The following is a 19,750-nucleotide window of genomic DNA, read 5'->3' as shown; positions in this document are numbered from 1 at the left end:
AAGGATTCACGATTGTTCGATCTCAGATTCTGTTTCAGAAAATCAGATGCTAGTCAACACAGGAAATGTTATTGTGAATATCATGTGTGTGTGTGTGTGTGTGTGTGTGTGTGTGTGTGTGTGGGGCCAGAGAACAGACATTACCTATACTGAGGTCAACCTTCCCACTGGTAGACCAACAGACTGAGTATGCAACCATTAGATCAAGACCCTGAACCATAGACTATTCACTATTAAGACTATAATCTTATATTGATATATTAAAGAGGTTAGTAGAATAATCAGATATTCAAATTCTCACCATTTCTGTTGCAAGATATATGTTTAAAGCAGTCGCAATGTGACGCAAGTTTTGACTGGGCTGAGCGGGACCTGTTCTTCCGCAGAGGTAGGGGGAAGAGACTCACGAAACTCACGTGAGTATTGTATTGCAAATGCAGCTGCCGACCGTGAAGTAGATCTTTTTTTTACTAATAAAAAAGATTGGGTATCGATGTCTTGCCAAGGCTGCACTGCAGCGTGTACTCACAGACGCTATCCCACTACTGGACGGCACGGGGGCTTTGACCTGCTTCGTTTCCGATCTGGGCCGGTACACCCCTCCTTAGACGACCTGGTGGTCCCGGGCTCCCCCAGGAACACCATATCGATACCAAACTTAGTGCGGACACCCGTTCGACATACCGCGCTGCAGCCCAGAGCTCCTCAGCTCATTCGATCCACCAACCTCAGCCTCCCAGTGACTTGGATTACAGGCACGCGCCACCGCGCCCGGCGAGAAACTCAGCTGCAGGTAACGGTGATAAAGTGAGGAAGTAGCCCAGTCTGTAGCGTCATTTCGAAGAAGGGGTGTAGGCTACATTCCTTTGCAATGTCAATGGAAATAACTTAAACCTTTAAGTTCATCAAATTGCCCTACATTTGAATAGTTTTTCAATGAAAGTCAGAGTAGATAACGGAACATCTCTGACGGTCATTTGTTGATGTTTCTAGGATACAAAAGTAGTCTAGCCTGGGCCTATCTGTGCTGCTGGCTAGGTTGTAAAAAATGAATTAAGGTAAATTATGCATGGTTTACCATACATTGTGGAAGTGTAAAGTAAAAACACCTGTAACTAACAGTTTGAAATATTGTATTTTTATTAGTTACAAAATATATTTTAAAACAGTAACAGATTCAATAAAATACTTAGAAAAAGTATTGTGCTAATTTAAAATCTGCTAAGGCCCAAAAACATATGAATGAACAAAACCAAGGAATATGCTGACTTCATGCACATCACAATGGACATAATAAACACCAAACATATCATTCACACATCAACCATGCTTTGCTTAATTGATGTCTGCATCCCTACTGCATGCAATAAAAAAGTGTGTGAAAAATATACTAAAAGATGAGAATAGAACTATGAAGTCATCTTCAAGCACACTATGTGCTATCATAGATTCACATCAGCTGTAAAAAAAAAAAAAAAAAAAAAAAAAAAAAAAAGATATCCTCTGTTACTCAATCAATAAAGCCTTAGACAGTTTGAAAGTCTATAGTCCAGCACAGGGAGAAGAGTAAGAAACTAGGGGTCATCCCTCCAGGACCAGGCTGGAGCTCAATACCAGATGCTTCTTCTATACAGAGAACAAAACAACACACATGGTTCCTCCTGGTTGTGTAAATGGTGACTATGGCAACCATGATGGTCAGTGCCATAAAGAGCATGATGTGACTGATGGGCAACTCAACAACATTTCTGGTACCTGGACAATGAGACAGACAGTGATTAAACAAAATCATTTTGATTAATTTATTTGAAAGTAAAGGTTGTATCACACAGCAGCCACTAGAGGCTGCTGAAGATCAATATCCATTAACCATTAACCGTTAACCAAACACCTACAACTCTGTTTATATTGCTTCATCACAGAAGCTTTATTATTCAGTAAATATTTTACCCTGTGGAAGTAGATTGATGAATAGAAAAGGATCTTTAGTTTGCAAACACATAACCATTCTCAATCCTGTCCTTTTTGAGAACTTTAAACCACAAGCCCAAATGTAACACATGGTAAAATGTGTCACTTCTATAAGCTGATAAATATGTACCCTGCACAGGAGGCTGCTGAGGGGAGGACAGCTCATAATAATGGCTGGAATGGAGTTAATGGAATGGTATAAAAAAACAAACGTGTTTGATGTGTTCGATATCATTCCATTTATTCTGTTCCAGCCATTACTATGAGCCCATCCACCGGCCGCCTGTGGTACTCTGCTATCAAAGTGTAATAGGGTGGAAGTGCCTCTATAGAGAGCAATAGTAATGGCGTCTTTTTGTAGGCACTAACTCCGCCATGGTTTGTTGGACAAAGCCTATGGGAAAATGAATGGAGTTTTCGTACGGTTTTTGGATAAACGCAGAAAATATGGTCTGTGGTAAACACAGGCTTAGAAGATTTAATAAGTTTTGTTCTGTGAGATAATCTTCATCAGTTAACATCACTTTTTGTTATATACCCTTTGTTGGCAATGACACAGGTCAAACGTTTTCTGTAAGTCTTCACACACTGTTGCTGGTATTTTGGCCCATTCCTCCATGCAGATCTCCTCTAGAGCAGTGATGTTTTGGGGCTGTCGCTGGGCAACACAGACTTTCAACTCCCTCCAAAGATTTTCTATGGGGTTGAGATCTGGAGACTGGCTAGGCCACTCCAGGACCTTGAAATGCTTCTTACGAAGCCACTCCTTCGTTGCCCGGGCGGTGTGTTTGGGATCATTGTCATGCTGAAAGACCCAGCCACGTTTCATCTTCAATGCCCTTGCTGATGGAAGGAGGTTTTCACTCAAAATCTCACGATACATGGCCCCATTCATTCTTTCCTTTACACGGATCAGTCGTCCTGGTCCCTTTGCAGAAAAACAGCCCCAAAGCATGATGTTTCCACCCCCATGCTTCACAGTAGGTATGGTGTTCTTTGGATGCAACTCAGCATTCTTTGTCCTCCAAACACAAGTTTTTACCAAAAAGTTATATTTTGGTTTCATCTGAGCATATGACATTCTCCCAATCCTCTTCTGGATCATCCAAATGCACTCTAGCAAACTTCAGACGGGCCTGGACATGTACTGGCTTAAGCAGGGGGACACGTCTGGCACTGCAGGATTTGAGTCCCTGGCGGCGTAGTGTGTTACTGATGGTAGGCTTTGTTACTTTGGTCCCAGCTCTCTGCAGGTCATTCACTAGGTCCCCCCGTGTGGTTCTGGGATTTTTGCTCACCGTTCTTGTGATCATTTTGACCCCACAGGGTGAGATCTTGAGTGGAGCCCCAGATCGATGGAGATTATCAGTGGTCTTGTATGTCTTCCATTTCCTAATAATTGCTCCCACAGTTGATTTCTTCAAACCAAGCTGCTTACCTATTACAGATTCAGTCTTCCCAGCCTGGTGCAGGTCTACAATTAAGTTTCTATAGTGTCCTTTGACAGCTCGTTGGTCTTGGCCATAGTGGAGTTTGGAGTGTGACTGTTTGAGGTTGTAACAAGTTCAAACAGGTGCCATTAATACAGGTAATGAGTGGAGGACAGAGGCGCCTCTTAAAGAAGAAGTTACAGGTCTGTGAGAGCCAGAAATCTTGCTTGTTTGTAGGTGACCAAATACTTATTTTCCACCATAATTTGCAAATAAATTCATTAAAAATCCTACAATGTGATTTCCTGGATTTATTTTTCTCATTTTGTCTGTCATAGTTGACGTGTACCTATGATGAAAATTACAGGCCTCTCTCATCTTTTTAAGTGGGAGAACTTGCACAATTGGTGGCTGACTAAATACTTTTTTCCCCCACTGTATTTGTCTGCTAAACTATACTCAATACTGTATGGTGAGAAACTTGCTGTACTGAGACATTCTGACAGAGGTGAGTCAGATTGAGAGGACAATGGTTGAAATAGCAGTTTTAAGGCTGCTTGGGTCCCTTTTGTATCTGATGAATATAATATAAAATTATTTTGATAAGTAGACATTTTTGTTGTGACATTCTGTGGATAAAATTATTCAATTTATGTGAAAAGCATACCTGTGAAATCTGTAAAGTATAATCTATATGAAAAATAATGATCTTATATTGCTATTGTCAGGTGTCAGGTTCAATGTTCAGGTTCAATGTAAGCTAGCTAGCTAACATTAGGCTATAACTAGCAATGCAAATGGATTTCTGAGATACTAATAATATTACTACACAGCTCATACACGTAATGTTAGATAGCGAGCCAGCCAGCTAACTTTAGCTAGCTAGCTAACAGTAAGCTTTAACTTGCAATGAAAACAACTTTCTGACAAAATTAGAAACTTATAATATCTGAAAATGTAGCTAGACTCTTACTTGTATACATAAATGGACGCTTCACCCTCTCTGTCACGGATGCCATGGTTGCCCTTAGTTTGAAGATGTAATCCGTGGAAAGGTGTTTTATACAACAGCTTTCTGTGTTCTCTTTTCGACTCCCACCACATTTGCAGTCATACTCTGCTTCCACCGGGCATTCCACTGATTTTAAAACTTTTGTGACAACAACAGTGTTGATCGCTGTTTCTTCCCTATCACTGTCATCAGAAGACTCTAATATGTCTGGTTCAATGAAAATGTTTTTACCTACACTACCGGTCAAAAGTTTTAGAACACCTACTCATTCAAGGGTTTTTCTTCATTTTTACTATTTTCTACTTTGTAGAATAATAGTGAAGACATCACAACTATGAGATAGCATAGATGGAGTCATGTAGTAACCAAAAAAGTGTAAAACAAATGAAAATATATTTTATATTTGAGATTCTTCAAATAGCCACCCTTTACCTTGATGACAGCTTTGCACACTCTTGACATTCTCTCAACCAGCTACACCTGGAATGCTTTTCCAACAGTCTTGAAGGAGTTCCCACATATGCTGAGCACTCGGGGGATTGTGGAGGCCAGGTCACTCTGGGTCTTCCATTCCTGTGGCGGTCCTCATGAGAGCCAGTTTCATAATAGCGCTTGATGGTTTTTGCGACTGCGCTTGAAGAAACTTTAAAAGTTATTGAAATGTTCCGTATTGACTGACCTTCATGTCTTAAAGTAAAGTCTCTTTGCTTATTTGAGCTGTTGTTGCCATAATATGGACTTGGTCTTTTACCAAATAGGGCTATCTTCTATATACCCCCAAGAGTGTACAAAGCTGTCATCAAGGCAAAGGGTGGCTATTTGAAGAATCTCATATATAAAATATATTTTGATTTGTTGAACACTTTTTTGGTTACTACATGATTCCATATGTGATATTTCACAGTATTGATGTCTTCACTATTATTCTACAATGTAGAAAATAGTAAAAATAAAGAAAAACCCTTGAATGAGTAGGTGTTCTAAAACTTATGACCGGTAGTGTAAATCAGGAATTTATTCGTCGTCTGATTCATTTTCGGAGTCAGAGAGAGTCAGAATGGCACAATCCTCCTCCAGAAAGTAGTCCATCACAACTTTTTCCCACTTATCTTTGTCGATAGCGCCTGCTAAACTCTGTGCAGCAATGTATCTTTCAAAAAAGCTGATGTAGAAAGGATTATCTACACATTCTGAGCAGCTCATGTTATAGACATACCAATTCGAACTCATCTCTCGGCATATCCAGCCCATCCATTATCTCAGCCAATCATGGCTAGTGGGAAGGTTTCTGTCTTTTTCCATGGCTAAACCAACTAGGCTCGTAATTTAACAATTTTATTTGTATTTACAGATGGCATACAAGTTTGTTATTAAGGCACATGAAAGTCCACATGTTCCAGAAGGCATTTTGGCCCAAAAACACATTTTGATTTAAATAAAAGAAAATAAATTACGTTCAAATGCCTCACCTGTTAAGTAGTGACGTGCACGTATGCCTAGCTTCCTGGAATGGGTCACAAATACACATTATTGCATGAGACAAGCTATACATCTTCACTTGTTGTTTTTTTTACTAGATCCTGTGCATTGTTTCTATTTTAATTTGATTTATGTAGGGTCTAAATGCAGGAAACCACTCCAACCTGCCAGCCAATGAGAACATGGTCAGTGCATCAAAATATGATGACATTTCTTTCATTATATTTACTCATATGAATCATGATTAAATCCAGCTGTTATCAAACAATGGGATGAATGTCCGGTTTAAAGGCTTCATCTGTCATTTTGTCCTACTCCTCTTTGCAGATCTTCTCCAAGTCATTAAGGTGTCGAGGCTGACGTTTGGCAACTCGAACCTTCAGCTCCCTCCACAGATTTTCTATGGGATTAAGGTCTGGAGACTGGCTAGGTCACTCCAGGACCTTAATGTGCTTCTTCTTGAGCCACTCCTTTGTGGCCTTGGCCGTGTGTTTTGGGTCATTGTCATGCTGGAATACCCATCCACGACCCATTTTCAATGCCCTGGCTGAGGGAAGGAGGTTCTCACCCAAGATTTGACGGTACATGGCCCCGTCCATCGTCCCTTTGAGGCGGTGAAGTTGTCCTGTCCCCTTAGCAGAAAAACACCCCCAAAGCATAATGTTTCCACCTCCATGTTTGACGGTGGGGATGGTGTTCTTTGGGTCATAGGCAGCATTCCTCCTCCTCCAAACACGTCGAGTTGAGTTGATGCCAAAGAGCTCGATTTTTGTCTCATCTGACCACAACACTTTCACCCAGTTCTCCTCTGAATCATTCAGATGTTCATTGGCAAACTTCAGACGGGCCTGTATATGTGCTTTCTTCAGCAGGGGGGCCTTGCGGGCGCTGCAGGATTTCAGTCCTTCACGGCGTAGTGTGTTACCAATTGTTTTCTTGGTGACTATGGTCCCAGCTGCCTTGAGATCATCGACAAGATCCTCCCGTGTAGTTCTGGGCTGATTCCTCACCGTTCTCATGATCATTGCAACTCCACGAGGTGAGATCTTGCATGGAGCCCCAGGCCGAGGGAGATTGACAGTTATTTTGTGTTTCTTCCATTTGCGAATAATTGCACCAACTGTTGTCACCTTCTCACCAAGCTGCTTGGCGATGGTCTTGTAGCCCATTCCAGCCTTGTGTAGGTCTACAATCTTGTCCCTGACATTCTTGGAGAGTTCTTTGGTCTTGGCCATGGTGGAGAGTTTGGAATCTGATTGATTGATTGCTTCTGTGGACAGGTGTCTTTTATACAGGTAACAAACTGAGATTAGGAGCACTCCCTTTAAGAGTGTGCTCCTAATCTCAGCTCGTTACCTGTATAAAAGACACCTGGGAGCCAGAAATCTTTCTGATTGAGAGGGGGTCAAATACTTATTTCCCTCATTAAAATGCAAATCAATTTATAACATTTGTGACATGCGTTTTTCTGGAATTTTTTTGTTGTTATTCTGTCTCTCACTGTTCAAATAAACCTACCATTACAATTATAGACAGATCATTTATTTGTCAGTGGGCAAACGTACAAAATCAGCAGGGGATCAAATACTTTTTTCCCTCACTGTATATATATATTTTTTACATTTGCAAAAATGTCAAAAAAACAGTTTTCACTTTGTCATTATGCTGTATTGTGTGTAAATTCATTAGGACTTTTATTTATTTAATCAATTTTAGAATAAGGCTGTAACGTAACAATGTGGAAAAAGTCAAGGGGTCTGAATACTTTCCGAATGCACTTCATGTTTTGATAAGGTTTGTATCACAACTAAAGTGGCCAAATAACTTCTTAAAATTAAGCACATTAATCCACTTTACAACCGGTGTAGAGCCTAACTGGCATACATACGCAGCGCGTGAGTTTCAAGTATGGGGAAGATAATTTCCACCATAAAAATGCACCTTTATAATAAAGCATTACATGCATAATCGCATTTGTGGTCACTTTTGAGAATGGTGTTTTCAGCCTCATTGCTTTTAAAATGTTTTTTGATGCGAGCGGTTGTAATAATTTGGGATCTATCTTATCACACAACTGTCCCAGACTATGTTTGGAATATTTATTACTCGCACAGAAGGACAAGTTGACCAATAGAATAAGTCAACGTTTGTACTATGGGGGATTGTAGATTGACATAGGCTAGTGCTTTTGCTGTTTGTTTGGCCTACTCATCTTGCTGGCTGAAGAATAATAAATGTGGACAGTTCTGCTAACATCTTCAATATGTGCCTCGGAAATCGATAAGAAGGACGCCGCGGTTGCGTCCCTGATGTGTCTCTCTTCACTTGTAGCCTACTTCAGAGCTTAGATAGATGCCTGTGAGAAGAACCCGATCACCTGACGGGCATTGGCTAATAAGAATTGTCATATCTGAGAGAGCCACGTGTATCACAACTAAAGTTGCATAAATAACTCTAAATTAAGCATATAGGAGGACCTGTTCCTTTGTTAACCGCTCAACACAGAATAGCTGCATGTGTGCACTCCCTCAGAAATCGTTTGGAGAAAACATCCTTTCTATTTTATTCAGCTATGTTCAATTGTATTCTTCATACTATAAAATAATATAAAATAATGCCATGGAATTCTAAGCAAATAACTAGTGTAGCCCACAGCCATATGGCATAGCCAAATCAGGGCCTAAAATAAGGACCACTCAGAGTATGCTATTCTGTTCTTCTGAAATAGACTACATTTTCTTCATATAGTGTTTCTTTAGACCTGTCTAAAATAAATGATGGATTTATTGTGATGGTGCAGGCTATATTCAATGGATTTATTAGACTTTTTAACATGTAGATGTTCCAAAGGTCTGCATCAGTGGCTTGTAGGCTATGCATGGAAGCCAGGAGATGCTAAATGTGTTTATGTTAATTAACGGTAAATTACTGTGAGACCGGAAGGTATTTGCTTGACAATCAACGGCTGACAATATGTCATGACCTCCACAGCCCTAGGTGCAACTCAATAGTAGGAAAGTGTTCTTAATGTTTTGTACACTCAGTGAATATTTACCACTTATAATGGATCCAATCTTTATTAAATTATTTGAGAAATTATTATGCTGTGTTACATGGATTAACTTTGTCTTACTTTCTAGGTGTGAGTGGAAACAAACTCTCTCAATATGTCAATGTGGGGGTTGATGTCCATCTACCTTGTCACAATACGGCTGATCCAGAAGACTGCTCCTCAACTACATGGATTTACTCCAGAGCTGGGATTGGGAATGCTATTGCAGTTTTCTCTAAGGGGGAGGTGAGACATAACTCACAGAGAACTGAGAGACTGAGTGTGAAGGCTCAGTCTCTATATCTTCAAAGTGTCACAGCTGAAGATGCTGGACTCTACACCTGTTGAGTAAACAACAGAACCCCATTTGAGACAGATAATGATACCTATTTGTCTATTCTCACCAGTGAGTTTTTCTGTTTACAGTAAAGTCAAGAGCGAAAAGTTGTCTTAGTTATACAACATATACAATACAGTAGTACACAATAAATGTACACCTACCACAATATTGTATTTTTCTTCTGTCTCTCCCAGTCTCCTCATCCACACCAGAGACAGATCAGTAACTTTAAGTTGCTCTCAGCACACATTTGATGGACTTGGAACATGTATCTCACTCATTGACCATGCAGTTAGTCTTAGCTGGGAGGATGACAGGTAGTGAGCTGCAGGGAGACTCCAGATACCAGGTCAGAGGGTTTCGCTGTGACCTCACTCTGTGACACTCCAGAGGGAGGACAACAACAGGAAGTGGATGTGTCAGCTGACTGACAAGGGAAAAGTGAAGAACTCCATTGACTTCACCTCTACATTCTCAGGTACGTATTCTTCACAGGGGGCTGCTGAGGGAGGACGACTCATAATAATGGCTGTAACGGAGCGAATGTAATGGCATCAAACACATGGAAACCATGTGTTTGATGTATTTGATACCATTCCACTTATTCCGCTCCAGCCATTACCACGAGCCCGTCCTCCCCAATTAAGGTGCCACCAACCTCCTGTGGTATTCTTGTTATGCTACTCTGGAAAAAATGAACAAGAATGTAATATTAAACCTGATAATTATGGTAATGATGAAAAATAGGAAAACGACGGTAAGAAACAATCTACTAAGTAAAATTCAAACCCTGTTCATCAAGGCAACACTTTCACTACTGTACCTCATTGTGCTTCATCTATGTACTGTGTCATTTGTGTGTCAGTCCCTCTTTCACTCAACCTCCTTGTTGTGAGCCAGGCTGATCTCAAGTGACACAGGTGTGCTCTGTGTCATCAGGTCTTAACCAGTCGGGGGTGATTTGGGTGTCAGTGGGGCTGTGTGTGTGGCCGCAGCTCTGGTTGTCATCTTCAGGAGGAGGGCACATAAGTCATCTACAACTCTCTTAATTACCCTCTGAAGTCAGGTTCTATTCTATCTGAACTGAACTAATTTCCTTCATACAGTTAGTAGATATTTATAATGTTGTATAGTAAAGAAAACCTTTATTTTTGGTGTGAAATGAGTATTTTATTAAGGATTCACGATCGTTCGATCTCAGATTCTGTTTCAGAAAATCAGATGCTAGTCAACACAGGAAATGTTATTGTGAATATCATGTGTGTGTGTGTGTGTGTGTGTGTGTGTGTGTGTGTGTGTGTGTGTGGGGCCAGAGAACAGACATTACCTATACTGAGGTCAACCTTCCCACTGGTAGACCAACAGACTGAGTATGCAACCATTAGATCAAGACCCTGAACCATAGACTATTCACTATTAAGACTATAATCTTATATTGATATATTAAAGAGGTTAGTAGAATAATCAGATATTCAAATTCTCACCATTTCTGTTGCAAGATATATGTTTAAAGCAGTCGCAATGTGACGCAAGTTTTGACTGGGCTGAGCGGGACCTGTTCTTCCGCAGAGGTAGGGGGAAGAGACTCACGAAACTCACGTGAGTATTGTATTGCAAATGCAGCTGCCGACCGTGAAGTAGATCTTTTTTTTACTAATAAAAAAGATTGGGTATCGATGTCTTGCCAAGGCTGCACTGCAGCGTGTACTCACAGACGCTATCCCACTACTGGACGGCACGGGGGCTTTGACCTGCTTCGTTTCCGATCTGGGCCGGTACACCCCTCCTTAGACGACCTGGTGGTCCCGGGCTCCCCCAGGAACACCATATCGATACCAAACTTAGTGCGGACACCCGTTCGACATACCGCGCTGCAGCCCAGAGCTCCTCAGCTCATTCGATCCACCAACCTCAGCCTCCCAGTGACTTGGATTACAGGCACGCGCCACCGCGCCCGGCGAGAAACTCAGCTGCAGGTAACGGTGATAAAGTGAGGAAGTAGCCCAGTCTGTAGCGTCATTTCGAAGAAGGGGTGTAGGCTACATTCCTTTGCAATGTCAATGGAAATAACTTAAACCTTTAAGTTCATCAAATTGCCCTACATTTGAATAGTTTTTCAATGAAAGTCAGAGTAGATAACGGAACATCTCTGACGGTCATTTGTTGATGTTTCTAGGATACAAAAGTAGTCTAGCCTGGGCCTATCTGTGCTGCTGGCTAGGTTGTAAAAAATGAATTAAGGTAAATTATGCATGGTTTACCATACATTGTGGAAGTGTAAAGTAAAAACACCTGTAACTAACAGTTTGAAATATTGTATTTTTATTAGTTACAAAATATATTTTAAAACAGTAACAGATTCAATAAAATACTTAGAAAAAGTATTGTGCTAATTTAAAATCTGCTAAGGCCCAAAAACATATGAATGAACAAAACCAAGGAATATGCTGACTTCATGCACATCACAATGGACATAATAAACACCAAACATATCATTCACACATCAACCATGCTTTGCTTAATTGATGTCTGCATCCCTACTGCATGCAATAAAAAAGTGTGTGAAAAATATACTAAAAGATGAGAATAGAACTATGAAGTCATCTTCAAGCACACTATGTGCTATCATAGATTCACATCAGCTGTAATAAATAAATAAATAAAAAAGATATCCTCTGTTACTCAATCAATAAAGCCTTAGACAGTTTGAAAGTCTATAGTCCAGCACAGGGAGAAGAGTAAGACACTAGGGGTCATCCCTCCAGGACCAGGCTGGAGCTCAATACCAGATGCTTCTTCTATACAGAGAACAAAACAACACACATGGTTCCTCCTGGTTGTGTAAATGGTGACTATGGCAACCATGATGGTCAGTGCCATAAAGAGCATGATGTGACTGATGGGCAACTCAACAACATTTCTGGTACCTGGACAATGAGACAGACAGTGATTAAACAAAATCATTTTGATTAATTTATTTGAAAGTAAAGGTTGTATCACACAGCAGCCACTAGAGGCTGCTGAAGATCAATATCCATTAACCATTAACCGTTAACCAAACACCTACAACTCTGTTTATATTGCTTCATCACAGAAGCTTTATTATTCAGTAAATATTTTACCCTGTGGAAGTAGATTGATGAATAGAAAAGGATCTTTAGTTTGCAAACACATAACCATTCTCAATCCTGTCCTTTTTGAGAACTTTAAACCACAAGCCCAAATGTAACACATGGTAAAATGTGTCACTTCTATAAGCTGATAAATATGTACCCTGCACAGGAGGCTGCTGAGGGGAGGACAGCTCATAATAATGGCTGGAATGGAGTTAATGGAATGGTATAAAAAAACAAACGTGTTTGATGTGTTCGATATCATTCCATTTATTCTGTTCCAGCCATTACTATGAGCCCATCCACCGGCCGCCTGTGGTACTCTGCTATCAAAGTGTAATAGGGTGGAAGTGCCTCTATAGAGAGCAATAGTAATGGCGTCTTTTTGTAGGCACTAACTCCGCCATGGTTTGTTGGACAAAGCCTATGGGAAAATGAATGGAGTTTTTGTAAGGTTTTTGGATAAACGCAGAAAATATGGTCTGTGGTAAACACAGGCTTAGAAGATTTAATACGTTTTGTTCTGTGAGATAATCTTCATCAGTTAACATCACTTTTTGTTATATACCCTTTGTTGGCAATGACACAGGTCAAACGTTTTCTGTAAGTCTTCACAAGGTTTTCACACACTGTTGCTGGTATTTTGGCCCATTCCTCCATGCAGATCTCCTCTAGAGCAGTGATGTTTTGGGGCTGTCGCTGGGCAACACAGACTTTCAACTCCCTCCAAAGATTTTCTATGGGGTTGAGATCTGGAGACTGGCTAGGCCACTCCAGGACCTTGAAATGCTTCTTACGAAGCCACTCCTTCGTTGCCCGGGCGGTGTGTTTGGGATCATTGTCATGCTGAAAGACCCAGCCACGTTTCATCTTCAATGCCCTTGCTGATGGAAGGAGGTTTTCACTCAAAATCTCACGATACATGGCCCCATTCATTCTTTCCTTTACACGGATCAGTCGTCCTGGTCCCTTTTCAGAAAAACAGCCCCAAAGCATGATGTTTCCACCCCCATGCTTCACAGTAGGTATGGTGTTCTTTGGATGCAACTCAGCAGTCTTTGTCCTCCAAACACAAGTTTTTACCAAAAAGGTATATTTTGGTTTCATCTGACCATATGACATTCTCCCAATCCTCTTCTGGATCATCCAAATGCACTCTAGCAAACTTCAGACGGGCCTGGACATGTACTGGCTTAAGCAGGGGGACACGTCTGGCACTGCAGGATTTGAGTCCCTGGCGGCGTAGTGTGTTACTGATGGTAGGCTTTGTTACTTTGGTCCCAGCTCTCTGCAGGTCATTCACTAGGTCCCCCCGTGTGGTTCTGGGATTTTTGCTCACCGTTCTTGTGATCATTTTGACCCCACGGGGTGAGATCTTGAGTGGAGCCCCAGATCGATGGAGATTATCAGTGGTCTTGTATGTCTTCCATTTCCTAATAATTGCTCCCACAGTTGATTTCTTCAAACCAAGCTGCTTACCTATTGCAGATTCAGTCTTCCCAGCCTGGTGCAGGTCTACAATTTTGTTTCTATAGTGTCCTTTGACAGCTCGTTGGTCTTGGCCATAGTGGAGTTTGGAGTGTGACTGTTTGAGGTTGTGGACAAGTGTCTTTTATACTGATAACAAGTTCAAACAGGTGCCATTAATACAGGTAATGAGTGGAGGACAGAGGCGCCTCTTAAAGAAGAAGTTACAGGTCTGTGAGAGCCAGAAATCTTGCTTGTTTGTAGGTGACCAAATACTTATTTTCCACCATAATTTGCAAATAAATTCATTAAAAATCCTACAATGTGATTTCCTGGATTTATTTTTCTCATTTTGTCTGTCATAGTTGACGTGTACCTATGATGAAAATTACAGGCCTCTCTCATCTTTTTAAGTGGGAGAACTTGCACAATTGGTGGCTGACTAAATACTTTTTTCCCCCACTGTATTTGTCTGCTAAACTATACTCAATACTGTATGGTGAGAAACTTGCTGTACTGAGACATTCTGACAGAGGTGAGTCAGATTGAGAGGACAATGGTTGAAATAGCAGTTTTAAGGCTGCTTGGGTCCCTTTTGTATCTGATAAATATAATATAAAATTATTTTGATAAGTAGACATTTTTGTTGTGACATTCTGTGGATAAAATTATTCAATTTATGTGAAAAGCATACCTGTGAAATCTGTAAAGTATAATCTATATGAAAAATAATGATCTTATATTGCTATTGTCAGGTGTCAGGTTCAATGTTTAGGTTCAATATTAGCTAGCTAGCTAACATTAGGCTATAACTAGCAATGCAAATGGATTTCTGAGATACTAATAATATTACTACACAGCTCATACACGTAATGTTAGATAGCGAGCCAGCCAGCTAACTTTAGCTAGCTAGCTAACAGTAAGCTTTAACTTGCAATGAAAACAACTTTCTGACAAAATTAGAAACTTATAATATCTGAAAATGTAGCTAGACTCTTAGTTGTATACATATATGGACGCTTCTCCCTCTCTGTCACGGATGCCATGGTTGCCCTTAGTTTGAAGATGTAATCCGTGGAAAGGTGTTTTATACAACAGCTTTCTGTGTTCTCTTTTCGACTCCCACCACATTTGCAGTCATACTCTGCTTCCACCGGGCATTCCACTGATTTTAAAACTTTTGTGACAACAACAGTGTTGATCGCTGTTTCTTCCCTATCACTGTCATCAGAAGACTCTAATATGTCTGGTTCAATTAAAATGTTTTTACCTACACTACCGGTCAAAAGTTTTAGAACACCTACTCATTCAAGGGTTTTTCTTCATTTTTACTATTTTCTACTTTGTAGAATAATAGTGAAGACATCACAACTATGAAATAACATAGATGGAGTCATGTAGTAACCAAAAAAGTGTAAAACAAATGAAAATATATTTTATATTTGAGATTCTTCAAATAGCCACCCTTTACCTTGATGACAGCTTTGCACACTCTTGACATTCTCTCAACCAGCTAGACCTGGAATGCTTTTCCAACAGTCTGTTGTTGCCATAAAATGGACTTGGTCTTTTAACAAATAGGGCTATCTTCTATGTTCTAAAACTCATGACCGGTAGTGTAAATCAGGAATTTATTCGTCGTCTGATTCATTTTCGGAGTCAGAGAGAGTCAGAATGGCACAATCCTCCTCCAGAAAGTAGTCCATCACAACTTTTTCCCACTTATCTTTGTCGATAGCGCCTGCTAAACTCTGTGCAGCAATGTATCTTTCAAAAAAGCTGATGTAGAAAGGATTATCTACACATTCTGAGCAGCTCATGTTATAGACATACCAATTCGAACTCATCTCTCGGCATATCCAGCCCATCCATTATCTCAGCCAATCATGGCTAGTGGGAAGGTTTCTGTCTTTTTCCATGGCTAAACCAACTAGGCTCGTAATTTAACAATTTTATTTGTATTTACAGATGGCATACACGTTTGTTATTAAGGCACATGAAAGTCCACATGTTCCAGAAGGCATTTTGGCCAAAAAACACATTTTGATTTAAATAAAAGATAATAAATTACGTTCAAATGCCTCACCTGTTAAGTAGTGACGTGCACGTATGCCTAGCTTCCTGGAATGGGTCACAAATACACATTATTGCATGAGACAAGCTATACTTTTTCACTTGTTTTTTTTTACTAGATCCTGTGCATTGTTTCTATTTTAATTTGATTTATGTAGTGTCTAAATGCAGGAAACCACTCCAACCTACCAGCCAATGAGGACATGGTCAGTGCATCAAAATATGATGACATTTCTTTCATTATATTTACTCATATGAATCATGATTAAATCCAGCTGTTATCAAACAATGGGATGAATGTCCGGTTTAAAGGCTTCATCTGTCATTTTGTCCTACTCCTCTTTGCAGATCTTCTCCAAGTCATTAAGGTGTCGAGGCTGACGTTTGGCAACTCGAACCTTCAGCTCCCTCCACAGATTTTCTATGGGATTAAGGTCTGGAGACTGGCTAGGTCACTCCAGGACCTTAATGTGCTTCTTCTTGAGCCACTCCTTTGTGGCCTTGGCCGTGTGTTTTGGGTCATTGTCATGCTGGAATACCCATCCACGACCCATTTTCAATGCCCTGGCTGAGGGAAGGAGGTTCTCACCCAAGATTTGACGGTACATGGCCCCGTCCATCGTCCCTTTGATGCGGTGAAGTTGTCCTGTCCCCTTAGCAGAAAAACACCCCCAAAGCATAATGTTTCCACCTCCATGTTTGACGGTGGGGATGGTGTTCTTTGGGTCATAGGCAGCATTCCTCCTCCTCCAAACACGGCGAGTTGAGTTGATGCCAAAGAGCTCGATTTTGGTCTCATCTGACCACAACACTTTCACCCAGTTCTCCTCTGAATCATTCAGATGTTCATTGGCAAACTTCAGACGGGCCTGTATATGTGCTTTCTTGAGCAGGGGGGCCTTGCGGGCGCTGCAGGATTTCAGTTCTTCACAGCGTAGTGTGTTACCAATTGTTTTCTTGGTGACTATGGTCCCAGCTGCCTTGAGATCATCGACAAGATCCTCCCGTGTAGTTTTGGGCTGATTCCTCACCGTTCTCATGATCATTGCAACTCCACGAGGTGAGATCTTGCATGGAGCCCCAGGCCGAGGGAGATTGACAGTTATTTTGTGTTTCTTCCATTTGCGAATAATTGCACCAACTGTTGTCACCTTCTCACCAAGCTGCTTGGCGATGGTCTTGTAGCCCATTCCAGCCTTGTGTAGGTCTACAATCTTGTCCCTGACATTCTTGGAGAGCTCTTTGGTCTTGGCCATGGTGGAGAGTTTGGAATCTGATTGATTGATTGCTTCTGTGGACAGGTGTCTTTTATACAGGTAACAAACTGAGATTAGGAGCACTCCCTTTAAGAGTGTGCTCCTAATCTCAGCTCGTCACCTGTATAAAAGACACCTGGGAGCCAGAAATCTTTCTGATTGAGAGGGGGTCAAATACTTATTTCCCTCATTAAAATGCAAATCAATTTATAACATTTGTGACATGTGTTTTTCTGGATTTTTTTGTTGTTATTCTGTCTCTCACTGTTCAAATAAACCTACCATTACAATTATAGACTGATCATTTCTTTGTCAGTGGGCAAACGTACAAAATCAGCAGGGGATCAAATACTTTTTTCCCTCACTGTATATATATATTTTTTACATTTGCAAAAATGTCAAAAAAACAGTTTTCACTTTGTCATTATGCTGTATTGTGTGTAAATTCATTAGGACTTTTATTTATTTAATCCATTTTAGAATAAGGCTGTAACGTAACAAAATGTGGAAAAAGTCAAGGGGTCTGAATACTTTCCGAATGCACTTCATGTTTTGATAAGGTTTGAATCACAACTAAAGTGGCCAAATAACTTCTTAAAATTAAGCACATTAATCCACTTTACAACCGGTGTAGAGCCTAACTGGCATACATACGCAGCGCGTGAGTTTCAAGTATGGGGAAGATCATTTCCACCATAAAAATGCACCTTTATAATAAAGCATTACATGCATAATCGCATTTGTGGTCACTTTTGAGAATGGTGTTTTCAGCCTCATTGCTTTTAAAACGTTTTTTGATGCGAGCGGTTGTAATAATTTGGGATCTATCTTATCACACAACTGTCCCAGACTATGTTTGGAATATTTATTACTCGCACAGAAGGACAAGTTGACCAATAGAATAGCTCAACGTTTGTACTATGGGGGATTGTAGATTGACATAGGCTAGTGCTTTTGCTGTTTGTTTGGCCTACTCATCTTGCTGGCTGAAGAATAGTAAATGTGGACAGTTCTGCTAACATCTTCAATATGTGCCTCGGAAATCGATAAGAAGGACGCCGCGGTTGCGTCCCTGATGTGTCTCTCTTCACTTGTAGCCTACTTCAGAGCTTAGATAGATGCCTGTGAGAAGAACCCGATCACCTGACGGGCATTGGCTAATAAGAATTGTCATATCTGAGAGAGCCACGTGTATCACAACTAAAGTTGCATAAATAACTCTAAATTAAGCATATAGGAGGACCTGTTCCTTTGTTAACCGCTCAACACAGAATAGCTGCATGTGTGCACTCCCTCAGAAATCGTTTGGAGAAAACATCCTTTCTATTTTATTCAGCTATGTTCAATTGTATTCTTCATACTATAAAATAATATAAAATAATGCCATGGAATTCTAAGCAAATAACTAGTGTAGCCCACAGCCATATGCTTATATGGCATAGCCAAATCAGGGCCTAACATAAGGACCACTCAGAGTATGCTATTATGTTCTTCTGAAATAGACTACATTTTCTTCATATAGTGTTTCTTTAGACCTGTCTAAAATAAATAATGGATTTATTGTGATGGTGCAGGCTATATTCAATGGATTTATTAGACTTTTTAACATGTAGATGTTCCAAAGGTCTGCATCAGTGGCTTGTAGGCTATGCATGGAAGCCAGGAGATGCTAAATGTGTTTATGTTAATTAACGGTAAATTACTGTGAGACCAGAAGGTATTTGCTTGACAATCAACGGCTGACAATATGTCATGACCTCTACAGCCCTAGGTGCAACTCAATAGTAGGAAAGTGTTCTTAATGTTTTGTACACTCAGTGAATATTTACCACTTATAATGGATCCAATCTTTATGAAATTATTTGAGAAATTATTATGCTGTGTTACATGGATTAACTTTGTCTTACTTTCTAGGTGTGAGTGGAAACAAACTCTCTCAATATGTCAATGTGGGGGTTGATGTCCATCTACCTTGTCACAATACGGCTGATCCAGAAGACTGCTCCTCAACTACATGGATTTACTCCAGAGCTGGGATTGGGAATGCTATTGCAGTTTTCTCTAAGGGGGAGGTGAGACATAACTCACAGAGAACTGAGAGACTGAGTGTGAAGGCTCAGTCTCTATATCTTCAAAGTGTCACAGCTGAAGATGCTGGACTCTACACCTGTTGAGTAAACAACATAACCCCATTTGAGACAGATAATGATACCTATTTGTCTATTCTCACCAGTGAGTTTTTCTGTTTACAGTAAAGTCAAGAGCGAAAAGTTGTCTTAGTTATACAACATATACAATACAGTAGTACACAATAAATGTACACCTACCACAATATTGTATTTTTCTTCTGTCTCTCCCAGTCTCCTCATCCACACCAGAGACAGATCAGTAACTTTAAGTTGCTCTCAGCACACATTTGATGGACTTGGAACAAGTATCTCACTCATTGACCATGCAGTTAGTCTTAGCTGGGAGGATGACAGGTAGTGAGCTGCAGGGAGACTCCAGATACCAGGTCAGAGGGTTTCGCTGTGACCTCACTCTGTGACACACCAGA

General features: G+C 40.5%; 1 long non-coding RNA gene across 8 annotated transcripts; it reads left to right on the top strand.

The window, feature by feature from the left end:
• Positions 1-20: 20 nt before the first annotated feature.
• On the top strand, positions 21-19,737 carry LOC311108815. 8 transcript variants are annotated; one of them, XR_014610538.1, is made up of 7 exons: positions 21-187; positions 317-807; positions 9,033-9,350; positions 9,479-9,762; positions 10,224-11,274; positions 19,108-19,265; positions 19,554-19,737. It is a non-coding gene; the product is annotated as an uncharacterized lncRNA (long non-coding RNA). The 8 variants fall into 8 exon arrangements; XR_014610541.1 differs by having other exon boundaries at positions 21-807; positions 10,224-10,654; positions 10,784-11,274; XR_014610539.1 differs by having other exon boundaries at positions 21-793.
• The last annotated feature ends 13 nt before the right edge of the window (positions 19,738-19,750 follow it).

The sequence above is a fragment of the Coregonus lavaretus genome, assembly GCF_964263955.1.
Source record: "Coregonus lavaretus genome assembly, chromosome: 33".
NCBI classification, from domain to species: domain Eukaryota; kingdom Metazoa; phylum Chordata; class Actinopteri; order Salmoniformes; family Salmonidae; genus Coregonus; species Coregonus lavaretus.
This window is presented reverse-complemented; position numbering and strand designations above follow the sequence as displayed.